Below are 26,512 nucleotides of genomic sequence, written 5' to 3' on the forward strand. Positions count from 1 at the left end.
AGTTGATTACTTGGCGCAGATCCTAACTGGTAAAAACCCAATATTGTATAATCCACAGATGTGACACTAGCCACACCGACGATTTTTTAAAGCTAATTTTCACTAATGTACTGACTTTTCTGAGGGTCCCTTGGAAGGATCTTTGGGCTAACTTCAGTTTCTATTCCTTGTACCGAAACTGGACATTTTCCAGTTTCTCAACAAGTCTTCTGACACCTACTTGTGTGGGCTGTTGGAGGGCAGATGAGACATCTGTGTTAAAGATTAAGAATTGCATTTCTGTTTCCTCCTTAGAACCTTCCTTTTCTTTTTATCACTTTTGTTACCTACAGCCAAAATATTGAACCTTTGAGAATATATCTGTTGTGTGACAAAATTAATGATAGAATATCTTTGGTAAATAAATGATTCAAATCATTTCATGGTCAGTATTTAGAGCCACTTGGTATCAGTCCAGTAAAACAAAGTCTCTTTTGCCGACAACCACGAAAAGTGGCCAACATTATCCAAGATTGAACATAAGCCAAAAACACACAATGAGATCAGCTTTGCAGTGTAGACTTTTTTCACACGAGTGAGCAGCCACAGGTTACTGATCTAGACGATCCATTTTTGCTATTCAAAGCATCAAAATGCGTTCAAAGTCACACAGTAATGCTGAGGTTCAGGAAAGCTTCTGATTAAACAACATTAATAACTCTTAATCCTTAGACACTTTGTCATGTTTCCTTTGGGCAAACCATGTCTTTGTTCAGTGGTATCTTCCTCCACTTCCCATAGTCACCTCAGCTACTACTATTATATTGCTCAGTTTATTCAAATTTCAGAACCAGGTACAAAATCACCAGCATAGACCGTGAACTTTGTTGTCTTTGTGGCAGCAGTACAATGCAATACATAGTAATTGTGAATTACAGCAAGTGTGTGTATATATACATAAAATAGTTAAATAAATACTGCAGAAATAACAGCTAAATATACAGTAAGTGGTGAGGTAGCGTTCATGGATTCATGGGCCATTCAGAAATCGGATGGTAGAGGGGAAGAAGCTGTTCCTGAATCACTGAGCTTTTTTTTAAAAGGTAATGTTTTAAATTCCGTTCTGATTTATACAATTTACAAGACTGGGCAAAAGGGATGTTAGATTGTGGGGGATGGGCGAGGCCGCAGTCGAGTAAGATTACCAATCCCATTCTGTTACGGGCCTGTGAGGAAGTGCACAAAAGCCTTCTTGTATGCCCTGCCACCCTGTGAGAATGAGCCATGATCTGTTTGTTCCTTCCTGCCACGACTGATCATCAGACTGAGTTCAGTTAATTGCTTGACTAGATTCACACCCTGTGACTACATTGTATAGTCCATTATTGTTTGAATGGTTCATGCAACTTTTTGAACTTGCAGATTTTGGAATGGAAGGGAAATAAGGAAAACAGGATTTTGAAAATTCCCTGCCAGGCCTAGGATACTACAGAGAAAAGAGAATTTTCTTCATAAATTAAGAATAAATCATATTAATTTAAATTTGTTCTTAATTTCTGCTGCTTTTTTTTCTGTCTTGCAGAAACACTTTGCAAGTTTAGTATGAGGCAATGTATATTATAAATTCAGCAGACAGAAAGCCTGCAAATACAAATATAGCATGAATCAAGGAGTTAGGCATGAATAGACCAGCCAGTCCTTTAATATAATCTTGATTAATCTATATTTCACTTAACACACACAAAATGCTGGTGGAACGCAGCAGGCCAGGCAGCATCTATAGGAAGAAATACAGTCGACTTTTCGGGTCGAGACCCTTCATCAAGACGAACTCTCGGCCCGAATCGTTGACTGTACTTCTTCCTATAGATGCTGCCTGGCCTGCTGCGTTCCACCAGCATTTTGTGCGTGTTGCTTGAATTTCCAGCATCTGCAAATTTTCTCCTGTTTATATTTCATTTGCCTGTTTTGAACAATATTGATACCAGTGTTTAAATTTATCTGTTGGTATTGAGAATTACAAATAATCCAGCGTTCTCAGGATCCTGATGTGAAAATTTGAGCGGTACGGCAGGATAATGGTTAGCACAGTACATTACAGTACAGGCCACCCGGGTTCAATTCTTGTTGTTGTCTGTAAGGAGTCTGTATTTTCTTCTTATGACTGCGTGCGTTTCCTCTAGGTGCTCCAGTTTCCTCCCACAGTCCAAAAATGTACTGGTTCATAGGTTAATTGGTCATTGTTAATTGTCCCATGATTAGGCTAGGATTAAAGGGCGGATTGGCGGTCTGGCTTGAAGCATCAGACAGGCTGACTCCACACTGTAGCCCAATAAATAAATAAATAAAATCCTTGCATCTCAAACTTCAAAAGAAAGATATTACTTGGTGGGCTCATAACAGTTTGTCCCAGCACCAATTGTTCACAATTTTCAAGCACGCATCTATTGTGGTGATTTAGAAGTGCCAATCATAATGTTTACCTATTAGGGGACAGTTAGCACCTGTAAGTTCAGGAATCCCCATGGATAAAGATTATATTAGGTTTGAAAAAAAGCTTTATTTGTCACATATACATGGAAATCTCGAATCACGTGGCTAAATGCAGCGTTTTGTTTCAACACGGACGAAATATGAGCTGGAGGCAGCCTGCAAGTGTTGTCACGCTTCCAGCACCAGTTTAGCATGCCCATCGCTCACTAACCCTAACCCGTGCGGTTTGTCTTTGAGATGTAGGAGGAGCTGGAGCAGGCAGACAAAACTGACGTGGTCCCACACTAATTCATATCACACCTGCACTTCTTAAAGGAAATCTAACTACTGCTGAAAGTCATTGTGCCAGGTGGCGCAGGGTAGAGTAGGATAGACGTTCTGATCTGGAAGCTGACCTTCTGAACAAACCTTGGCAGCCCGGTGAAAGAGTAGATGCCTGGACCGAGATCCTGCATACTCAAGGGGTACAGAACCAAAATGGAATAGCCGTGGACAGGGAGAATCTTAGGTCCCACACCACCAGGTGCATTAACAACGACTACACTTCAACCACCAGGCTTCTGAACCAGGGTGGGGACCTTCACTCACCACAACACTGAACTGAACACAAACTATAGACTCACTTTCAAGGACTCTACAACTCATGCTCTCAGTGTTGTTTGTTTATTCATTTCAAGTTCAAGTTTCAAGTTTAAATGTAATAGCTATTCAACCATGCATGAATACCCATGAATACAGCCAAAGGAAACAGTGTAATTCTGTTTACAGTGTTTATTTAAATATTAAATGAATAGTAGTGTGACAGCATTTATTTAAACATTTACATAAATACTGGTTCCTTAAGGTTATTATCGCTGGGGAAGGCAATGGGGATAAGCTTCCTCTGCCTATCAAATGCTCCCAATGGTGTGCATCTCAAATAGCTTCTGACAACCAAGTCTAGCTCTTGACCTTCACATATGGCTTAGCTATTAAGTCCAGTGAAGCCATTTCTATTGATGGGAGAATTGGCAAAGGTGGGCTACTGATGCTTTAAAACAAGTGGCTTTGGGCAGATGGGGGTTCATCAGCCACAGTGGGGAGCTCATCTAAGATCTCAGACTAAACTCTGATCTCAGATCTCCACAGACTCTTGGCTATAGCCACTCATGGAGAAGGCTTCAGGAGTAAACTCTGAGGGAAATATCCAGAGCTGGAATCCGTACGTTGAGTTCAATGCTGACTGGCAACTCCTGTGACACTACCGGTATCAAACTATATCAGTTTCTGCCATTCCATTGGATTCAACATCTCTGTGTAGAGGGAGAGCGTGCTACATGGGCGACAAATTGCTCTTCATACCTTACTACTGTGGCTTGTGCATACTGGCTTGTGTATTATGTAAATGGAAGGGAAACATCATCCGCGGTTGAACAATGGAGGGCCTCTGAAGTAAATAATACTTATTAATTGTTTTTTTATTTCTTTTTGTATCTACATAGTTCATTAGTTTTTGCTTCTGTGTAGTTTTTTAATGATTCCATTGTACTTCTTTGCTCTACTGTGAATGCCTACAAGAAAATGAATCTCAGGGTAGTATTTGTTTCCAAATAATTGGTTTATTGATCATTACAGAATGTCTCTCTGATGCTTCCCGCTCCCTCTGCACTCCATTCCCCTTTACCCAATCATGATTCTTCTCTCCTTGCCCCCTTCCCACTCTCAGTCCACAATAGAGACCCATATCAGGGGCTCTGACAGAAATATTTCAAATGTCGTTAGAAACAGGGATGGTGCTGGAGGATTGACTTACTGCTCATATGGTTCCATTGTTTAAAAAGGGTTCTAAGAGTAAACCTAGTAATTATCAGCCTCTTACTCTTACTGACTTTTCCTTCATATCTCTTACTAACTCTTCCTTCAGTTAGTCCTGACGAAGCATCTCGGTCTAAACGTCGACTGTACCTCTTCCTAGAGATGCTGCCTGGCCTGCTGCGTTCACCAGCAACTTTGATGTGTGTTGCGTTAATTATCAGCCTGTAAGTTTGACGTCAGTGGTGGGTAAATAAATGGAAAGTATTCTTAGAGATGGTATATATAATTATCTGGATAGACAGGGTCTGATTAGGAACAGTCAACATGGATTTGTGTGTGGAAGGTCATGTTTGACAAATCTTATTGAATTTTTTGAAGAGGTTACTAGGAAAATTGATGAGGGTAAAGTGGTGGATGTTGTCTATATGGGCTTCAGTAAGGCCTTTGACAAGGTTCCACATGGAAGGTTAGTTAGGAAGGTACAATCGCTAGGTATTAATATTGAAGTAGTAAAATGGATTCAACAGTGGCTGGATGGGAGATGCCAGACAGTAGTGGTAGATAACTGTTTGTCAGGTTGGAGGCCAGTGATTAGTGGTGTGCCTCAGGGATCTGTACTGGGTCCAATGTTGTTTGTCATATACATTAATGACCTGGATGATGGTGTGGTAAATTGGATTAGTAAGTATGCAGATGATATTAAGATAGGTGGTGTTGTGGATAATGAAGTAGGTTTTCAAAGCTTGCAGAGAGATTTAGACCAGTTAGAAGAGTGGGCTGAAAGATAGCAGATGGAGTTTAATGCTGATAAATGTGAGGTGCTATATTTTGGTAGGACTAATCAAAATAGGACATACATGGTAAATGGTAGGGCATTGAAGAATGCAGTAGAACAGAGGGATCTAGGAATAATGGTGCATAGTTCCCTGAAGGTGGAATCTCATGTGGATAGGGTGGTGAAGAAAGTTTTTGGTATGCTGGCCTTTATAAATCAGAGCATTGAGTATAGGAATTGAGATGTAATGTTGAAATTGTACAAGGCATTGGTGAGGCCAAATTTGGAGTATTGTGTACAGTTCTGGTCACCGAATTGTAGGAAAGATGTCAACAAAATAGAGAGACTACAGCAGAGACTTACTAGAATGTTACCTGGGTTTCATCACCTAAGTTACAGAGAAAGGTTGAACAAGTTAGGTCTTTATTCTTTGGAGTGTAGAAGGTTGAGGGGGGACTTGATAGAGGTGTTTAAAATTGTGAAAGGGTTAGATAGCGTTGACGTGGATAGCTTTTTCCATTGAGAGTAGGGGAGATTCAAACAAGAGGACATGAGTTGAGGGCAAAAGGTTAGGGGTAACACTAGGGAGAACTTCTTTACTCAGAGAGTGGTAGCTGTGTAGAACGAGCTTCCAGCAGAAGTGGTAGAGTGGGGTTCAATTTTGTCATTTAAAGAAAAAATTGGATAGGTATATGGACAGGAAAGGAATGGAGGGTTATGGGCTGAGTGCAGGTAGATGGGATTAGGTGAGAGTAAGCGTTCGGCACGGACTAGAAGGGCCGAGATGGCCTGTTTCCGTGCTGTAATTGTTATATGGTTATATATGGTTATATCAGAATCAGGTTTATCATAACTCACGTATGTCATGAAATTTGTTTTTTGTAGCAGCAAGCAGTGTAATACATAAAATTACTACAGTGCTGTTTAAAAGTCTTAGGTGCCGTGGCTATGTACATCTGTCTAAGACTTTTTCAGAGTACGGTACGTAATTTGATAATAAATTTACTCTGAACCTTGAACTTGAAGGTGAATGCCTGAAATAATGACCTGAGGACAGGGCCCCAATGCCAGCAGAGGTTTGTTAGAGTTTGAGAGTCATTTGGATAGACACATGAGGATGAAATGAATGGGGATATGGATGATGTAAAGGAGGAGGACATTTAGTGAAAATTGGCATCAAGACTGGCACATCATGGGCAGAAAGGCTTACCAGTATTGTACTGTCCTATGTTCTATGTTAACAGGGCCTTCCATTGACTATTTGACACTTCTTATATACATAGGCATCCGTTAGTCCCATGAGACCATGGATTTGCGCCTTGGAAGGTTTCCAGGGCGCAGGCCTGGGCAAGGTTGTATGGAAGACCAGCAATTGCCCATGCTGCAAATCTCCCCTCTCCACGCCACCGATGTTAACCAAGGGAAGGGCATTAGGACCCATACAGCTTGGCACTGGTGTCGTTGCAGAGAAATGCGTGGTTAAGTGCCTTGCTCAAGGACACACACGCTATCTCAGCCAAGGCTTGAACTAGCGACCTTCAAATCACTAGATGAACGCCTTAGCCACTTGGCCTCGTGCCAACGTAATATTTGACACTACCATGCAAATAAATTAAGACCGTAAGACCTAGGAGCAGAATTAGGCCATTTGGTCCATCAAATCTGCACTGCCATTTCATCATGGCTGATCCATTTCCTTCTCAGCCTTCTCATGTAATCCATAAAGCTTTGATGAATCAATAATCTATCACCCTCTGCCTTAAACACACCCAATGTCCTGCCCTCCAAAGCTCCCTGTGGCAACAAATTTCACGGATTCACAACTCTCTGGCTAAAGAAATTCCTCCTCATCTCCGGTCTAAATGGACATCCCTCTATTCTGAAGGGCTATCCTCTGGTCTTAGACACCCACCCTCCCCAAGGGAAGCATCCTCTCCACATCCACTCTATCGAGGGCTTTCAACATTTGACAGATTTCAATAAAATCTCTCTCAGATTAATGAGAATTGGTACCTTGCTATTGTCACATCTACTGAGATACACTAAAAATCTTTGTTTTGCATGTCATCTATACAGACCATTTCACAGCGTAGGTAGATCAAGAGAGAAGCAATAACAGGATGTAAAATAAATTGTTTACAGTTACAGAGCAAGTGCAGTGCATGTAGAGAATAAAGAAGGTCTAGTCTCATCTGCCAACAGCTTCAGCTAAAACTCATTCATCACTGCCTCAATGCTCTCCTGCACATCTTACATCTTACACACATTTCTTTTCTTTAGTTTATTGAGGTACAGCTCGAAAGGCCCTTCCAGCCCTTCAACATATTAACCTACAAACTGGTAGATCGTTGGACTGTTGGAGGAAACCGGAACACCCAGAGGCAACCCACACAGTCTTGGAGAGAATGTACACACACCTTACAGGCAGCTGTGAGAACTGAACCTGGGCTGCCAGTACAGTAAAGCGTTGTGTTAATCACTACGCTACTGTGCCGCGCAATGTATCCTTTGATCCAACCTCCACGCTTAATAAAATGATAACCAAGCTATGTCCATCGTGAACAAAAGAAAACATCAGCAATATGTGGAAATGATATCTTTATCTTTGAGGCCTCCGTCAGTCAGGGTCGACCATGAACGTTGTGTTCTAGTTGTCTAGATACGCAAGCCTGGGCAGTACGATATGGAGAGCAAGTCATTGCCCATGCAGCAAGCTCCCCCACCCCCAAACTCATCTGATGAACCCAAAGGAACGGCAGAGACTGACGCAGTTTGGCACGGGCAGCATCGCAGGAGTTGCCAGTTAGCATTGAACTCAACGTAGGACTGCCTTAGGGAGTCCAGTTCCGGATTTTTCCCACAAGGTTCGCTGCCAAAGCCTTCCCCGTGAGTAAGTAAAGCCGCAAAGCAGCGGAAGTTTGAGATCAGTTTTCCTTCTCCTAGATGAGGGGCCAACTGCGGCTGATGAGCTCCATCTGCCTGAAGCGACTGGCTTTAAGGTGCCAGTAACCCACCTTTGCCCCTTCTCCTGTCAGTAGAAATGGTTCTGCTGGGCTTAGTAGCTAAACCACACGTGGAGGCTAGGAGCTGGACTTGGCTGTCCGAGGTTATTTGAGGCGCACGTCATTGGGAACATTTAATAGACAGTGGGAGCTTGACGTCACTAACAATAACAACTTTAGGAACCAATAGATTTATATTGTCATTGCAAATAGGTAAGGTAATTTGGTGTGAGAAGGAACTGCAGAAAATGAGTTCAGTAGTGAGTAGAGTGCTGCCATAGCGTTGAGCAGTTAGTGCGACGCTATTACAGCTCAGGGTTTCAGAGTGCGGAGTGCGGAGTTCAGTTCCAGTGTCGTCTGTAAGAAGCTTGTGCATCCTTCCCGTGACCGTGTGGGTTTCCTCCGGGTGCTCCAGTTTCCTCCCACAGTCCAAAGACGTACCGGTTGGTAGGTTAATTGGTCATTGTAAATTGTCCTGTGATTTGGCTAGAATGAAACCGGTGGGTTGGGCTGCAAGGGCCTGTTCTGTTCTGTATCTCTAAATAAAATAATAGCAGGCTATATTTTTTTCTGGAGTTTATATATTACAATTTTGTTTCACTTCACCACTTCAATGGATATTTTGTCTATAATCTTTGAGCAACTTTAAATCATTTCTGTCGCATTGGTGACAGTGGTTTAATCCGCCTTTATTTTCTTCCCATTCCTTCATGATGTCCAGAGTCTGAACCTGAGAACCTGATTTTCCCATCACTACTTACTAAAACAGCTACAAAAACTCTGCAGAGTCATGAATTATTTGTCCCCAATTAGGAGCTGAATTTTCTCCATACTTTATAATTTAATGTAATATCCAATGTATTTGCATTTGACCTTTGTACCATATTTCACTAAAGTTAATAATAGTATAGAAATATTTACATTAGCATTGTGCTTCCCATGTCCCAAGATGCTTCAAAATTGTTTTTAAAAATACTTTCATTTTTTTAATGTAGGAAACAAAACAGAGAATTTATCCACAACAACAGTGAAATAAATAAATGGTCAGGTAAATTGTTTCTCACTTTTGATTGAAGGATGAACATAGGCTGGTATATCAGCTTCTTATCGAAGTCCTGCTGAAGTGTCTCGGCCTGAAACATTGACTGTACTATTTTCCATCGGTGCTGCCTGGCCTGCTGAGTTCCTCCAGTATTTTGTGTCTGTAGCGTCTTATTGAAGTAGTTTCATGGAAATCACCAATTCCAAGTTTGACCCCAGTGACCATTAGGTTTTTGAACAAAAGGGGATACAGTAACTACACTCACCTGCCTATTCATTGAGATGTTCCCACAGCGAATGATCTCACTTTAAACAACACACATCAAAGTTGCTGGTGAACGCAGCAGGCCAAGCAGCATCTATAGGAAGAGGCGCAGTCGACGTTTCAGGCCGAGACCCTTCGTCAGGACCTGACAAAGGGTCTCGGCCTGAAACGTCAACTGCGTCTCTTCCTATAGATGCTGCTTGGCCTGCTGCGTTCACCAGCAACTTTGATGTGTGTTGCTTGAATTTCCAGCATCTGCAGAGTTCCTGTTGTTTGCGTAGATCTCACTTTAAGAATTCTTTATCTTGTTATTTTATGTTCTTGTTATTTATTGTTATTTATTTATATTTGCATTTGCAGCTTGTTGTCTTCTGCACTCTATTTGATCTCTATTAATCCTGTTATAGTTAATATTCTATAGATTTGCATAGGAATTGAATCTCAGGGTTGTATCTGGTGACATACCGTATGTTGTTGTTCATCCATTGTTGACGTCGATGAGGACCTTGACACCATTATGATGGTGTCGAGACTAGCGCGTGATTTGGATTTAAGTGAGGGAGAGTTGCGCAGCGTCAGACTCACTCTCTCTTCCCAATTCCCATCTGGATCCAGTGGCAAGACAGAGTCTAGACAGCTGGAGATGGGACGAGGCGCAGTGGATGACCAAGACGTCTTCTGTGTCTTGTCCTGCTCTACACGTTCCACGACGCTTGCAGAGACCGCCTTCTTGACTGTTGGACCTTCCATTGGTCTCGTCCACTCAATCCGCCGGAGTCTGTCTTCACATGCTGGGATAGACAACTCCCTATCTCACCGAGGGTTTGAGACCCGTCGGCTACCCTCACCTGGTTTAGCCGGCTTGTCGAAGCCGTTGCCCGGGGTGTGGCCGCTGTCGCATGCAAACAGCTACGGGGAGCCACAGGTGAGAGCTGAGTGCCAGGTGGGGACCAAAGGTGGACTAACCGCCCTGAAAAGGACGCGACATGTTCCCCCATCAGAGGTGCTACCCCTCCCTGACACCCCATACACCCCGGACATACCGTATATGTACTCTGATAATACAATTTCTTTTGAACGTTGAACTCAAGCACCAGATGTCAAGATGAGGCAGTGAGTCCCATTGTGGAGCCACGGACAGTGAGAGCTTTTTTATCCAGAGACTGGACATGACTCACTTTATCGTTGTCAGGTAACTGAACAACAGGCTTAGGGACCTCTAGCCCTCTCTCTCTGTCGAATCCAACCTGGATTATAGAGCTTAGATTTTTCCATCCTACCAGAAAGGCAGCACCTCTTATTTTAGAGCAGGTCCTGCAGTAAGAGCACATAGCTGTCAACAAAAACTCTGTAGAGTGTAATGTAAACCCATAGCTTCCTGGCTCAGTTTACATAGACCACCGACTGCTTTATGGTTAAATAGTCATAATACTTCAACAAAAAAAAAAGAAATATATTAATGTGTGCAGTGAAAACAACTCTCACAATTCCCATTATTTAGCAAGATTATTTCCCAGAACACACTCTGTACCATATAATAGGAAGCAATTTGTTATATATGCATTTCTCATGGCCGAAAAAAAAGTTAACCTGCAGATTGATCTAAGCAACACTCAAAGTCCTGACGAAGAGTTCCGGCCCGAAACATTGTCTGATCGTTTCCATAGACACTGCCCGACCTGCTGAGTTCCTCCAGCGTGTTGTGAGCGTTGCTTTGACCTCAGCATCTGCAGATTATTTTGTGTTTACGATTGATCTAAGTGCTGGGCCGGTTTGGAAAGGTTGGGTACTGGCTGGTCCCTGTGGCAGGGTCCAGGCCCAGCGTGCGTGGCTGCGGTGGGGTCCAGGCCCAGAGTGTGTCCCAGTGGCAGAGTCCAGGCTCGGAGTGTGTGGCTGTGGCGGGGTTCAGGACCAGAATGTGTGGCTGCAGTGGTAGGGTCCAGGCCCAGAGTGTGAGACTGCTCCAGCTGCTTCAGGCTTTGTGCCCGCCAGTTCTGTGATAATTTGCTCCACTGTGTGATGAACTGAAGGTGAGACTGTGGGCCTGATCTGGCTGCTCTGGGCTTCGTGTCTATAGACTCTCTCTCATTCTGAATGCCATTGCATGCTTTTATTGTTTACATGATTTGTGTTTTATTTTCTCTCTTACTGCATTGGGTGTTGTTTTTTTTTAATGGGTTTCTTGCTTTGTGACTGCTCGTAAGCAGAGGAATTTTAAGGTTGTATAATTTATACGTACTTTGATCATAAATGCACTTTGAACTTTGAACTTTGAGATAGGCCATTGGAGGCCTATGAAATAGAGAGGATCCTGTTGTTTTATTTGGTGTAAAGTATTGTCTAAAATAATCTTAACCACTTCTCTAGTAGGCAGAATAGGTTTTAAATTACGATAACTGGTGCCAACTGACTTCCGAAACAATAGTGAAAACGGCATCTCAATGGTTCCTTATAAGTTACACCAAGATTCGAAGATTGAAACTTCATTTATTATTAAAGTATGTATGCCGTATACAACCCTAACATTCGTCGTCCCACAGGCAGTCACGAAACAAAAAAAAACCATGGAACCCATTCAAAGAAAAAACATCAACCACCCCCCAACGTGTAAAAAAAATAATTTTCGCAAAAGGCAAAATAAAAGGGAAAAACACAGCAACGAGAAAAGGAGTGACCAGATGCTAGAAGCACATCATAATGTGGACTACAGAGTCTAAAACACAAACCACGTCAATTAAACCTTGCCAAGACTTCGGCACCTCCCTCTGACAACATCGAGGGAGGGATAGAGAGATAGCGGGCATTCAAGTACAGTGATCTTTCTCTGGGAGCGGTGAGTGAGAGGGAGAGAAAGAGAGACCATCACGTATCGAGTGAGAAGCTGATAGACGCCATTAAACACGTACTCACCTGGATGACACCAGACATGCAATTACCTGTGCAGCACAACCAAATAAAACATTCTAATTTTTGCTCAACTGTTTGCTTATCCTCGAAAAAAAAAGTGGGGTTTCTAATTAGCTGATTTCCTGCTGCAAGTGAAAAACTTGGTAATTAATACACAGAAGAAATTCTGCAGGTGCTGGAAATCCAGAGCAACACACACAAAATGCCGGAGAATCTCATCAGGTCGGACAACCTCTATGAAAAAGGAAGGAGTAGTCAACATTTTGGGCCAAGACCCTTCATTAGCACTTTTGTTTTAACATGTGTGATGTATGTACAACAAATTGCTCCCTAACCCATGGTATCGAGTGTAATATGGGAAGCAAATTCACTAAATGGAAATTGTGAGTGTGCTTTTCATTGCACAGGCTGATAAATTTCTTTCATTTGGTTAAAGTCCTAATGAAGAGTCTCAGCCTGAAATATCAACTGTTTATTCCTCTCCACAGATGCTGGTTGATCTGCTGAGCTTCTCCAGAATTTTGTGTATTAGCTTGGTATTTAAGGTCAGAAACGATTTAAATCACATAAATGAATCTCAGGGTTGTATACAGTAACACATATGTACTTTGATTATGAATTTACGTTGAACTTTGAATTTGCTTTCTCCTTCACAAGGGCTGGCTGGGTCTGTAAAGGCGTGTAGGCATGCAAGACAGATTACAGTTTTGTTTCCCTCTTCTGGGAGGATGTGTCTGAAGGTCCTGCCTTGTGTGAGGTTTTCCTGTTGTTCTTTTGGAGAGACCTTGACCACTGACAAGATGCCCAGCAAGCAAATTAAACCGGGAACAGCTGTACGAAAATGCACACAAGCTGAGTGGATGCTTCTCTTGCTCGGAACAGGAAATCTGCTTCTCTATAGTAGGAATAAGTTCCTTTGTGCACTGGACGCATTTGCATCAAATCTTTTTTTTTTGGGGGATGATTTGTTGCAGTGACTGGCACCATATCAAGTTAACCCTGCATGCCGTACTAAAGACTATGTGCAACCATGTTTAGATTAATTTGAAACGGTACAAGCTTTTTCTGTTTACTCATGGGACATGGATGTTACTTAGCATAGATGACATTTTTTAGCCATTCTTAATTGCTCCTTGGGATATCTCAGAGACTGTAAGGTACTGAGGCAGTGTGGTCAAGTTATTGGATGAGTGATCTGGAGAGGTGAGTTCAAATCCCACCAAAGCAGCTAGGGAATTGAAATTCAGTTAATTAAAGACATTTGGATTCAGTGCCGGTAACCATGAACTTGGCAGACTGCTAAACACCGAGATTACTGATGTCCACCAGGGAAAGAAATCTGACATTCTTATTTAACTTGGACAATACTTCACCGCAGGCCCATCACTTGACCTTGAAAAAACTGCTGGCAAAATCTGCTGCAGATTTTTCTCTTAACTGATCCCTTATTCAGTGGAGTGGAGGAGTGGAGTCCTTAACTGAAGCCAAAGACTGTGAATAAAGGGTCTGTTACCTCTTTCTCTCTTCTCCCCTTTCTCCTCCTCTCCCCAAGCCTTTGCAGCAGGCAAGAAATGTTCCCTCATAATGAGAAGATTCTGGAGGATATTGCAAGGTGATAGTCTGTCCTAATCAAAAATCACACAAAATAACAATAAAAAAGGAGCCACCAGAAACCAGAAACACATCACAACGTGAACCGCAGAGCCCAATCCACAAACAGTGTTGATTAAATCCTGCCCGAGACCCTGGCACCATTCTCTGGCAGCAGTGAGCGAGAGGGAAAGAGGGAGATCAGTCAAGTGAGAATGACCTCAGTTTTGAGCTCCAAATCTAAGAAAGGAGAGGTTGACATTGGAGAGGTCTAGATAGACCGGACATTCAAAGGATGTTTCCAATAGTGGGAGAGTTTGGGACCAGAAGGCACAGCTTCAGAATAGAAGGACATCCCCTTTGAACAGAGATGAGGAGGGGTTTCTTTAGCCAGAGGGTGGTGAATCTGTGGATTTCATTGCATAGATGCCTGTGGAGTCAAGATATTGAGTATGTTTAAGGCGGAGGTTGATAGGTTCTTGATTAGTAATGGCATCAGAGTTTAAAGGGTAAAGGCGGGAGAATAAAGTTGGAAGGTAAAATAAGTTAGCCATGATTGAATGGTAGAGCAGACTCAATGGGCTGAATGGCCTAAATCTGTTCCCATGTTTTATTGCCTTGTGGTCTAAATTGGGACAAGAACCTTCTTCAGGACTGAAAGACGGGGGAAGATGCCAGAACCTGGTCTGTTTCTCTTTATTCCCTGCCCGTTCATGTGTCTGTCTAACATCTGCCACTGCCTTGGCAACATATCCCATGCACCTTCCATTCTCTGTGTAAAATAATATGCCTTTAAACTTTAAACTTTCCCCTTGTCACCTTAAACTTGTACTATGAAGTATTTGACCTTATCACCCTGTGGAAAGACTGATAATCCACACTATCTATGCCTCTCATAATTTTATATACTTCTATCAAATTGTAAATGGAAATTCATGGAATATCAGTCATACATGAAAGGTATAAATACCTGCTCTGGTAATGTGAATTATAGCTAGGCTTTCTATCTAATCTCTGGCCAAAAGTCATCAATGATAGTCAAAATTAAACCAAGCGTTTTTTAAAATGAAGATCACAACTGTGGCCCATTCAGGTTTTCTCCTGAATTAAAATCCCACAAGAGCTTCCCAATTCGATACGTTTCAAGTTCAGTATCAGGTTCAGTTTATTGCCATTTAACCGTACACATGCATACCAGCAAACAAAACAACGTTCCTCTGGACAAGGTGCACAACACAGTACAAATAACTCACAAACAAAACACGATAAGTAACATTACCGCTAGTAAATTAACAAATAATAAGGTGCATTTATGACAGAAGTTAAAAAAGTACACAGTATAACACTACTGGTGCTTCATGCGTGATGAGACCTGGGAGGTGACAGGGAGTTCAATCGTCTTGCGGCCTGAATAAAATCCTCCTCATTCTTCAGTGAGTACAGGCCTAGAGCCATCAAATGCTCCTCATACGTGAACCCTTTGATTCCTGGGTTCATTCTTGGGAACTCCTCTGGACCCTGTCCGACACTGCATATGCCACTACTACTACTTCTACGTTGACTCAGGCCTAGGGGGCCGGCGTCGGGCATGATGACGGACTCTCCACTTCTCCCTCTCCCTCATCAGTGTGTTCAGTTCATCTACATTAGCCGCACCGCTGTCTCCTAGGAGTGTGTTGACCATAGTCTTGGGAGGGCACCCAGGGTTCATCCTCCTGTGCTTGGGCTCCCATATGATGACTAGGCTGGCAGGTAGCTCAGGGTGGCGTAGACAGTGCCCCGCTAGTCGCAGTCTTCTTGCCTCGATTTTAGTGGTGAGCATCGGTAGGTTGTCATAGAGCTCGACGTTCATCATGTGCTGTTGCCAACTCACGTCCAGAGCTATCTGGAGCATTTGTGTATAGCAACCATCTAGAGACTTTCACATAGTCTTGGGTGAGTGTCCACATCTCGCATCCGTACATGAAAATAGACTCTATAACTGCTCTGAAGATCCTCTTTTTAAGCCCTCTGGTCAGGTTCGACTTCCAGATTTCCTTCATGTCGTTCATAGCCCTCCACACCAGCGCTTTCCGTATCTTTATGTCCTTCTCCGAACTCATCATTCTTGATCCGAAGTACTTGAAGTCAAAGACTTTCTTTAAGGTCTTGAGAGTACCTTCGTCGCAGTTAAATGCCATGTACTCTGTCTTTTTAGTGTTTAGGTGAAGTCCAACTTTATTGCACTCAATTTCCACTTTTGTCAGTAGCTGCTGTGCTTCCTCCATCTGGTCAGAGAGCAGGACTGTGTCATCTGCAAAATCGAGATCTGTGAGTGTAACTGGTCTGACCCTTTTGGTTCATCCTGGTTTTATGGCAAAACCAAGCTTGTCATGATCTTTGGTAGCTTGATGCAGAGCGTAATCAAGGACGATTATAAAGATGTAGGGTGCCAGAGTGTCTCCTTGCAGCACACCAGCTAGGAGCTCGAACACTGCTGTTTTTCCGTCTGGTGATACAACTTTCGCCATGGTTTTGGTATAGCTGGACTCTATTGCTCTCGGTAGATGGTCTGGCACTCCGTAAGCTTTCAGGATCTTCAGCATTCTACCTCGGGGAACGGAGTCAAAAACTTTGCGAAAATCGATGAAAGTAAGCACAGCTGGTAGGTTGTTCTTCCTGACTTCCTCGATGATTCTACGGAGAGCAAGTACTTGCATTACTGTTGTGTGCTTCTGCCGAAAACCATTCTGATTGAATCTTAGCTTAGGGTCAATGGCGGTGCGAATCCTGTTCAAGATCATCCGATTGTATAACTTTGCTAAGATGCAGGTCAAGCTGATACCGCGGTAGTTATCTGTCTTCGTGAGGGATCCAGACTTGGGGACTAGGATAATGTTTGAGAGTGACCACTGTTCTGGTTTGTTGCCTTTCATCAGTGCCGTATTATATATGTCCAGCAAGATGTCGTCCAGGTCGCAGTTCTTCAGGACATCTGGTGGTATCCCATCTGGTCCAGCGCTCTTGCCCTGTTTTTTGAGTGCATATTTGGCCTTCTTCAATTCCTCAATTGTGAATGGGCCGTCATCAATGTCGACTTGCGTTAGTATCGTGGGTATGTCCTCTTCTTCTTCTGTGATCGTTGAAGGGCTTCCCAGCAGGTTCTTAAAGTGGGTAAACCATGTCTGGACACGGTCCTCTGCTGTTTTACCACTTATGTGACCTGATGGGGATTTCTTCCGTCTGCTGATCTCGTTGACTAGGCGCTATCCTTCTCCATGCTGCTTGTCTTCATTAGCAGCCTCTACCTCTCTAATCCTCTCAGCTAGTTCCTCTTCCTTCAGTCAGTCATAGGTGGCAAAGAGATTCTTCTTTGCTGTCTTGAACTTGTCTCTCAGCTCTTCTGTTTCGCTCCTTCTAAGTTCGGCATGACAAGCACTGACCACACTTCTTGCTGCGATGACCTCAGGATGTTTCAAGATCTGCCTTTTCTTGATTTACTTCACAGTAGGCAAACTCTTTGTTGCATCTGTGTGTGCGTCTATGAGCCGTTGATAGCCGTCGGTGGCAGTCTCTTCCTCCCCCCTTTCCAGTGGGCTGAAGCGATTTCTCACCTCCACTGTGTACTGGGCTTGAAGAACAGGTTGTGAGGAGAATGCCTTCCAGTCTACCTTCTCCTTGGGGCCTGTGGTTTGGGTTGCCGCAGACTCAGTCTCACTTGTATTGACACTACTCTGTAGTCAGAACTGACTGAGTTGAAGGTGCTGTAGGCTTCTGTGTTGATCACACAATTACGCCATTTTGTTCTTACGAGGATGTAATTGAGCTGTTTCCTGTAGATGAAGGCTCTGTTTTCGTGTTTCCACAGTTTACCAGCTCACTTCTTGAATTGAGTGTTGGCGCCAATAAGACTGTGCTCCTGGATAAAATCAACTAGATTTTGTCCATTTCTGTTGGTGAAGTCTTGGCATGAGTACGGAACATCTTCCAGTCCGACCTGGGCATTAAGATCGCCGAGCACAGCCAGGAAGTTATGTGCCGGTATTGAAGTGACAGCTTCGTGAAGTTTACTGTCGAAGGCCTCCACCTCCTTCTCCTCGCTGCAGTTGAGCGGGGAGTAACAGATGATGACAGAGGTCGCCGGGTTTCCATCAAATTCCGCAGTAAGGATTCTGTCACTGACTGAGACTACGCCCCTCAGTGCCTTCTTCGCCTTGCGGTTAAATATCAGCCCTACTCCACCTTGTGCTGACATCGTCGTCGGCTCTCTCCATGCGGACGAGGTGATGAGGTGCATCCCCTCTACCTCTGTGAACCTTATCTCTTCCTCAGGGCGTACATGATGGTGTTCTTGGATCCCCAGGATGGAGATCTTGTAGCTGCTTGCCTGTGATGCCAACTCTGTGCATCGAGGCAAGAGGCGGCTGGTGTTTGCGTTGAAGGTTGAGATGATCATTTTTACCTTAGCGCAAAAGAAGCGCACTTCGCTCGGCCCCCCTGTTGGACTCATCCCTCCCTGTGGGGTTTGAGGTTGCATCTTCATACTGCCTCTCTAGGCCAGGGTCTGGGCATTCCGCAGAGTTCCTGAGCACTCCCGGCTCTGGAAGTATAGGATTTGTTGGGTTGTCTGCCATCATAATGTCTACATATGCTGGTGATATTAAACCCGATTCTGATTTCCATCGATGCTGCCTGACCTGCTGAGTTCCTGTGGCATGTTATGTATGTCACTTTGTATTTCCAGCATCTGTAGAATTTCTTGTGTAACAGACCATATGCAGCCATGGATTGGCTCCGGAGTTGTGACAAACAAGCTGGGCCGAAAGTCTGTTCCTGTGCTTTTACATGCTTTGGAGAAGGTTCAAAGGAGGTTCACAAAAATGATTCCAGGATTGAAAGACTTATCATATGAGGAGCCTTTGATGGCTCTGGCCCTATACTCACTAGCATTCAGAAGAAGGAGGGGGAATCTCTTTGAAACCTATTGAAAGTAGGTACAGAGGAGATGTCAGGGGTAAGTTTTTTACGCAGTGAGTGGCGAGTGCGTGGAATGGACTGCTGGCGACGGTGTTGAAGGCAGATACGATAGAGTCTTTTAAGAGACTCCTGGATGGCTACATGGAGCTTATAAAAATAGAGGGCTATGAGTGAAGCCTAGGTAGTTCTAAGGTAGGGACATGTTCGGCACAGCTTTGTGGGCCGAAGGGCCTGTATTGTGCTGTTTGTTTTCTATGTTTCTATGAATGTTGAAAGGCCTCAGTAGAGTGAATGTGGAAAGGATGTTTCCTGTGGTGGAGAAATCTAAGCCCTGAGGACACCACCTCAGAGTAGAGGGATGTCCTTTTAGAACAGAGATGAGGAGGAATATCTTTAACAGGATAGTTGAGAATCTGTGGAGCTTGTTGCTGCGCTCCGCTATGGAGGCCAAACCATTGGATATATTTAAGGCAGAGGCAGATAGATTCTTGATTATTCAGTGATGAAGGGATACGGGGAGAAGGCGGGAGATTGGGCTGAGAGGGAAAATGGATCAGCCATGATGAAATGATAGATCACACTCATTGGGCAAAATGGCCTAATTCTGCTCCTACGTCTTATGGTCTTATGGTTTTTATTTTCTATAACTGGATGATGAAGATAACACCACCAGTTCCATAAATGTTCATTAATGGCATATAGTTTACCAAGCATGTCAGCCAATGGAAACCGAGTTCCTTTGCTTTTGTTGATTACTGAACTCAATGAACTGTTGTACCCTTTAACAGTGCTTCAATAACATCAGGATTTCTGCTGTTTGTTGCCTAGCAACTGATTCCTGTCAAATCGCCGGTGTACACCAGCATAGTGTTGAACAAATTCAGTGCTATAGTGTCATTGGCAGGCAATTTTACTTTACATTTAGGGTCTTCTCCTTCGAATAACACAACATGCTGACTGTTTCTAATTTCCACTATGTCTAATATACGATATCAGTTTTCTTTCATTGTTTTGCCCCTAAAAGCTTACAGTTTCCTACACAAGCATCAGTTACAAGAGTTCAGTAGTTAACAAAGCCTCAGCATCATTTCCTTAAATCTTCCACAGATTGACAACAACTATGAACTTGCTGGCATCTCCCACATCCTGAGAGGAAGAGAAAGCATCATCATTTTCCAATACAACAACTTGTTCCAAATTTCTAATGAGTCTTTGTGGTGACACTTGTATTGTCATCCAGTAATCTTGGAATCATAGAGATGCAAAATATAGAAACAGGCCCTTGAGTTAACCAGGGCCTCATCTTAATATATGAATCACAAAGTAGAACATAGAGTACAGGATAGTGCAGCACAGGGCAGGCCCTTTGGCCTACAATGTTGTGCCAAGCCAATTAAATTAGTGATCAAATGGCCAACTGAAGTAATGCCTTCTGCCTGCACAATGTCCCTATCCTTTCATTTCCCCCTCATACATGTACTTATTTAAACATCTCTTAATGTATCTTCCCTCACCCTCACCCCAGGCAATGCAGTCAGTTTTCTCCGTGTAAAAGAACTTGCCCCTCACATCCTCCCATCTCGCCTTAAATACATGCCTTCTGCCATTAGCCATTACAACCATGGAAAAAAGATACTGTCTGTGCCTCTCATAATCTTATAAACCTCTCTCAGATCTCCACCATCTGAGACAATACGACCCACGCCTGTCCAACCCCATGCCATCTAATCCAGACAGGATTCTGGAAAGCCCACAAACACGAGAAAATCTGCAGATGCTGGAGATCCAAAGCAACACACACAAAATGCTGGAGGAGCTCAGCAGGCCAGGCAGCTCCTATGGAAAAGAGCAAACAGTCGACATTTTGGGCTTTCATCAGGATTTGTCAACAGTCCTAATGATGGGTCTTGGCCCAAAACATCAAATGTTTACTCTTTTCAATAGATGCTGCCTGGCCTGCTGAGTTCCCTCAGTATTTTATGTGTTTTGCTAAGCATTCTGGTACACCTTTTCTGCACCCTCTTCAAAGTCTCAATATCATACCTGTAATGGGATAACCAGAACTGTATGTGATACACCAGATGTGGCCTAACTCAGGCCTCTGATGGTCAGTGTCGACCATGGATGTTGTGTCCTAGCTGTCTTGATGCTCAAGCCAGGGCAGCACAATATGAAGAGCAAACTGTTGCCCACGTCACAACCTCCCCTTCATCGGATGAACCTAAAGGAATGGCAGTTTGGTACCAGCAGAAGTTGCCAGTCAGCATTAAACTCAATGTCGGATTGCCTTACGGACTCCAGCTCCTGATTTTTTCTCGGTGTTTACTCTGGAAGCCTTCCACATGAGTGGGTACAGTCGCAAGGCAGCAGAGGTTTGAGATCAGAGTTTTCCTTCTCCTAGATACAGCTATACCAGACCTTGGTCAGACCCCACTTGGAGTACCGTATTCTGTTCTGGTCACCTCAGTACAGGGAGGATGTGGGTACTATAGAAAGGGTGCAGAGGAGATTTACAAGGATGTTGCCTGGATTGGAGGGCGTACCTTATGAGAATAGGCTGAGTGTACATGGCCTTTTCTCCTTGGAGGAATGGAGGATGAGAGGTGACCTGACAGAGGTGTATAAGATGATGAGGGGCATTGATCATGTGGATAGTCAGAGGCTTTTTCCCGGGGCTGAAACAGCTAACATGAGGGGGCATAGTTTTAAGGTGCTTGGAAATAGGTACTGAGGGGATGTCAGGGGTAAGTTTTTCCACACAGAGAGTGGTGGGTGCGGGGAATGCACTGCCAGTGGTGGTGGTAGAAATGGATACAATATGGTCTTTTATGATCCTCCTAGACAGGAACATGCTTAAAGGCATCCGTTAGTCTTGCGAGACCATGGAGCTGCACCTGGAAAGTCTTCACTCTCCAGGGCGCAGGCCTGGGCAAGGTTGTATGGAAGACCAGCAGTTGCCCATGCTGCAAGCCTCCCCTCTCCACGACACCGATGTTGCCAAGGGAAGGGCATTAGGACCCATACAGCTTGGCACCAGTGTCATCGCAGAGCACTGTGTGATTAAGTGCCTTGCTCAAGGACACAACACGCTGCCTCAGCTGGGGCTCGAACTCACAACCTTCAGATCGCAAGTCGAACGCCTTAACCACTTGGTCACATGCCCACAGACAGGAACATGGAGCTTAGAAAAACTGAAGGCTTTGCGCTAGGGAAATAAATTCTAGGCAGTTTCTAGAGTAGGTTACATGGTCGGCATGACATTGTCAGCCGAAGAGCCTGTAATATGCTGTAAATTTCTATGTTCTAGATGAGCCGCCAATCATGGCTGACGAGCTCCATGGCCTAACTAAGGTTCAGTAAAGCTACAGTATAATTTCATGACTTGTGAACTCAATGCCTCTACTACTAAAGGCAAGCGTGCCATATGCTTTTTTAACCACCCTTTCAACCTGTATTGGAAGAATCAGTCTAACCAGCCGATGATCAGCCCAGCACTCTTCTGGCCTTGAACTCACCAGCATCCCATCTCCAAGTGATAACAAAATCTATCATATGTTGCTGTTTGGATCTCAGATGCATCCATGTAATCTCATACTTTTCAATCTTGCCCGAACGGGGTGTTGGTGATAGTCTGATGGTTCACTACACAGAGGTTCAACAGCAGCAGACTGTTACTCTTCGTTTTTGCCAACCCAGCACCCCTTTCTGAAGTCCTTGCCAACCCTCTGTTAAAGTCGCCAAGGGCTTTGTCTCCTGGAGGTGCTGATTTCACGATTTGATCGAATTGTCGGTAGAAGGTTTCCTTGACCTCAGGATGCGCAGGCGCTGATGACTGCGACGTGACGAGGTGGGTTGGGAGGAAATCGTAGGTTTCATCAGTCGCTTGTTAATGCAGGTTGGAAGGCTGGTAATTGGTGCAGGAGTGAGGTTTCGATTGCGAGCCCTGCACCGGGGACTTGGTCTTCGCTGTCAAAACTTGGGCGCCCACGCAGATTCGTTAATCTTGTCCGCCTCTTCCACGATGACATGTGTGGCCTTGTTCTTTCGAAGGGGTGACTTCAATGCCATTCAGCACTTCAAGTTGGTGAAGCAAAGGTGCGTATTGGCACCTGTACCGTTTAACCTGTTCTTCAGGTGTGTACGACACCATGCATCCGGCACCATACAACGTGGGATATACGTAAGGTACACTTTTTGACTTGGGTCGCTTGAGGGCCTGTATGAAAACAATCAGTAATCGCATTCAAGAAGCCCTGTATGCTGATGATTATACCCTTATGGCCCACACAGAAGCCGAGCTTCAGCCGCTTGTCGATTGGCTTACTGAAGTCACTCGTCTGCTCGGCCTCACCATCAGCCTACAAAAGACAGAAGTCTCATTCCAACCCGGTCCAATGTCTACTGGCCCCGCCCGGAGGAGGAATTTAAATGGCTTGGAAGTGTTATTTCTAGTGATGGCTCCCTAGACAAAGAGATCAGTGCTAGGATTTGCAAGACCAGCCAAGTCCTCAGCGCTTGTGTTCACATGTACTGAACCAGCATAACATCCGAAAAGCCATGACACTCAAGGTGTACAAAGCAGCTGGCCTTAGCAGTCTATGATACAGCTGTGAAACCTGGACCGTATACAAAAGGCACCTTAAAGTGTCACAAGGAAGAAGAGACAGGGGTGGGACCTTGTAAGAGGTTGAAGGACTGTGTGAAAGCTAGCCTCGCGCATACTGACGTTGCACCTCAGCATCTTGAGTGGAGTGCTCAGGACTGGATGGATGGCGTGCCCGGTAGGCCAAACCTCCAACAACTTCGCAAATAGTCACCGTACAGATCTGGTCATTGCTCGAGAGAGAGGAGGAAAATGGCCACATCAATTGCTTCAACAGCAGCCAGTTGGTTTACCTGCCCTCTCTGTCAGCGCTCATGCCTTTTTAGAATCGGACTGCAGAGCCACCTCAGAATACACAATTGATGAACCGCACAGGCAAACAAACTTCACCGTTGGAAACGACGGACAACCAACATATCTACCTGTGCCGCCACTTTCAGGGAGCTATAAACTGAGACCCCAGGATTTCTCTGCTCATCAACAATAACAGTGAGTGTACCTTCTCTCTACATTTGACATCTATCATCATTAATTGCTGTGTCGCGTGACGAAGGCGATCATGATCTCATGACCGTGGCAAACCATTTCTGTGGAAAAATTTGCCAAGAATGATCATGATCCCATGACCATGATCGTTCTTGGCAAATTTTTCTATAGAAGTGGTTGGCCACTGCCTTTTTCTGTCCGGTGTCTTTACAAGACCGGTGACCCCGGCCATTGTCAATACTCTTCAGAGATTGCCTGCTTGTCATCAGTGGTCACATAACCAGGACTTGTGATATGCACCAGCTGCGTGGATGACCATCCACCACCTGTTCCCATGGCTTCACGTGACCCTGATTAGGGTGGGGAGGCGGCTAAGCAGGTGCTACACCTTGCCCAATGGTGACATGCAGGCTATCAGCGCGAAGGAACACCTTACGCCTCCTTTGATAGAGGCATATTTGCACCCTGCCACCCATTTGACAGTAATGTGCTTAAGTTGGGAGTCTGGCATCAACATGTGGTTGATGAAGCTTAAGCAGGGCCTTAATGGTGAATTGTTGATCCGAAAGAGGATGCTGATATGGAATCAGCAATCCAACCAGAGAACTTGGGATTTGAGAGACTTTACCTTGGCGAGTAGGTAAAGCAAAACCCCAAGGCATTCTTCAATTATGTGAAGAAAAAAAGGATGACAGGAGTGAAGGTAGGACCGATTAGAGATAAAGGTGGGAAGATGTGCCTGGAGGCTGTGGAAGTGAGCGAGGTCCTCAATGAATACTTCTCTTCGGTACTCACCAATGAGAGGGAACTTGATGACGGTGAGGACAATATGAGTGAGGTTGATGTTCTGGAGCATGTTGATATTAAGGGACAGGAGGTGTTGGAGTTGTTAAAATACATTAGGACAGATAAGTCCCCGGGGCATGACGGAATATTCCCTAGGCTGCTCCACGAGGCGAGAGAAGAGATTGCTGAGCCTCTGGCTAGGATCTTTATGTCCTTGTTGTCCACGGGAATGGTACCGGGGGACTGGAGGAAGGGAATGTTGTCCCCTTGTTCAAAAAAGGTAGTAGGGATAGTCCGGGTAATTATTGACCAGTGAGCCTTACGTCTGTGGTGGGAAAGCTGTTGGAAAAGATTCTTAGAGATAGGATCTATAGGCATTTAGAGAATCATGGTCTGATCAGGGACGGTCAGCATGGCTTTGTGAAGGGCAGATCGTGTCTAACAAGCCTGATAGAGTTCTTTGAGGAGGTGACCAGGCATATAGATGAGGGTAGTGCAGTGGATGTGATCTATATGGATTTTAGTAAGGCATTTGACAAGGTTCCACACGGCAGGCTTATTCAGGAAGTTAGAAGGCATGGGATCCAGGGACGTTTGGTCAGGTGGATTCAGAATTGGCTTGCCTGCAGAGGGCAGAGGGTGGTGGTGGAGGGAGTACATTCAGATTGGAGGATTGTGACTAGTGGTGTCCCACAAGGATCTGTTCTGGGACCTCTACTTTTCGTGATTTTTATTAACGACCTGGATGTGGGGGTAGAAGGGTGGGTTGGCAAGTTTGCAGATGACACGAAGGTTGGTGGTGTTGTAGATAGTGTAGAGTATTGTCAAAGATTGCAGAGAGACATTGATAGGATGCAGGAGTGGGCTGAGAAGTGGCAGATGAAGTTCAACCTGGAGAAGTGTGAGGTGGTACACTTTGGAAGGACAAACTCCAAGGCAGAGTACAAAGTAAATGGCAGGATACTTGGTCGTGTGGAGGAGCAGAGGAATCTTGGGGTACATGTCCACAGATCCCTGAAAGTTGCCTCACAGGTGGATAGGGTAGTTAAGAAAGCTTATGGGGTGTTAGCTTTCATAAGTCGAAGGATAGAGTTTAAGAGTCGCGATGTAATGATGCAGCTCTATAAAACTCTGGTTAGGCCACACTTGGAATATTGTGTCCAGTTCTGGTCACCTCACTATAGGAAGGATGTGGAAGCATTGGAAAGGGTACAAAGGAGATTTACCAGGATGCTGCCTGGTTTAGAGAGTATGCATTATGATCAGAGATTAAGGGAGCTAGGGCTTTATTCTTTGGAGAGAAGGAGGATGAGAGGAGACATGATAGAGGTGTACAAGATAATAAGAGGAATAGATATAGTGGATAGCCAGTGCCTCTTTCCCAGGGCACCACTGCTCAATACAAGAGGACATGGCTTTCAGGTAAGGGGTGGGAAGTTCAAGGGGGATATTAGAGGAAGGTTTTTTACTCAGAGAGTGGTTGGTGTGTGGAATGCACTGCCTGAGTCAGTGGTGGAGGCAGATACACCAGTGAAGTTTAAGAGACTACTAGACAGGTATATGGAGGAATTGAAGGTGTGTTATATGGGAGGCAGGGTTTGAGGGTCGGCACAACATTGTGGGCCGAAGGGCCTGTACTGTGCTGTACTATTCTATGTCTCTGTACGTTCTATCTTTACTGACATGACCTCATGTGCTTGCCATCTGTTCACATCCTTGATGTGTAAAAAAGGGCAGAGGTCACTGCTACAAACACAAGAAAATTTGCAGATGCTGGACGTCCAAAACAACACACACAAAATGCTGGAGAAACTCCCAGCTCTTTACTTCACCCT

At 44.3% G+C, this 26,512-nt stretch overlaps 1 pseudogene; it reads right to left on the reverse strand.

Moving 5' to 3' along the window:
- Window positions 1–17,492: 17,492 nt before the first annotated feature.
- On the reverse strand, window positions 17,493–18,281 carry LOC134343097 (craniofacial development protein 2-like; annotated as a pseudogene).
- Between the last annotated feature and the right edge of the window lie 8,231 nt (window positions 18,282–26,512).

The sequence above is a fragment of the Mobula hypostoma genome, chromosome 2, assembly GCF_963921235.1.
Source record: "Mobula hypostoma chromosome 2, sMobHyp1.1, whole genome shotgun sequence".
NCBI lineage: Eukaryota > Metazoa > Chordata > Chondrichthyes > Myliobatiformes > Myliobatidae > Mobula > Mobula hypostoma.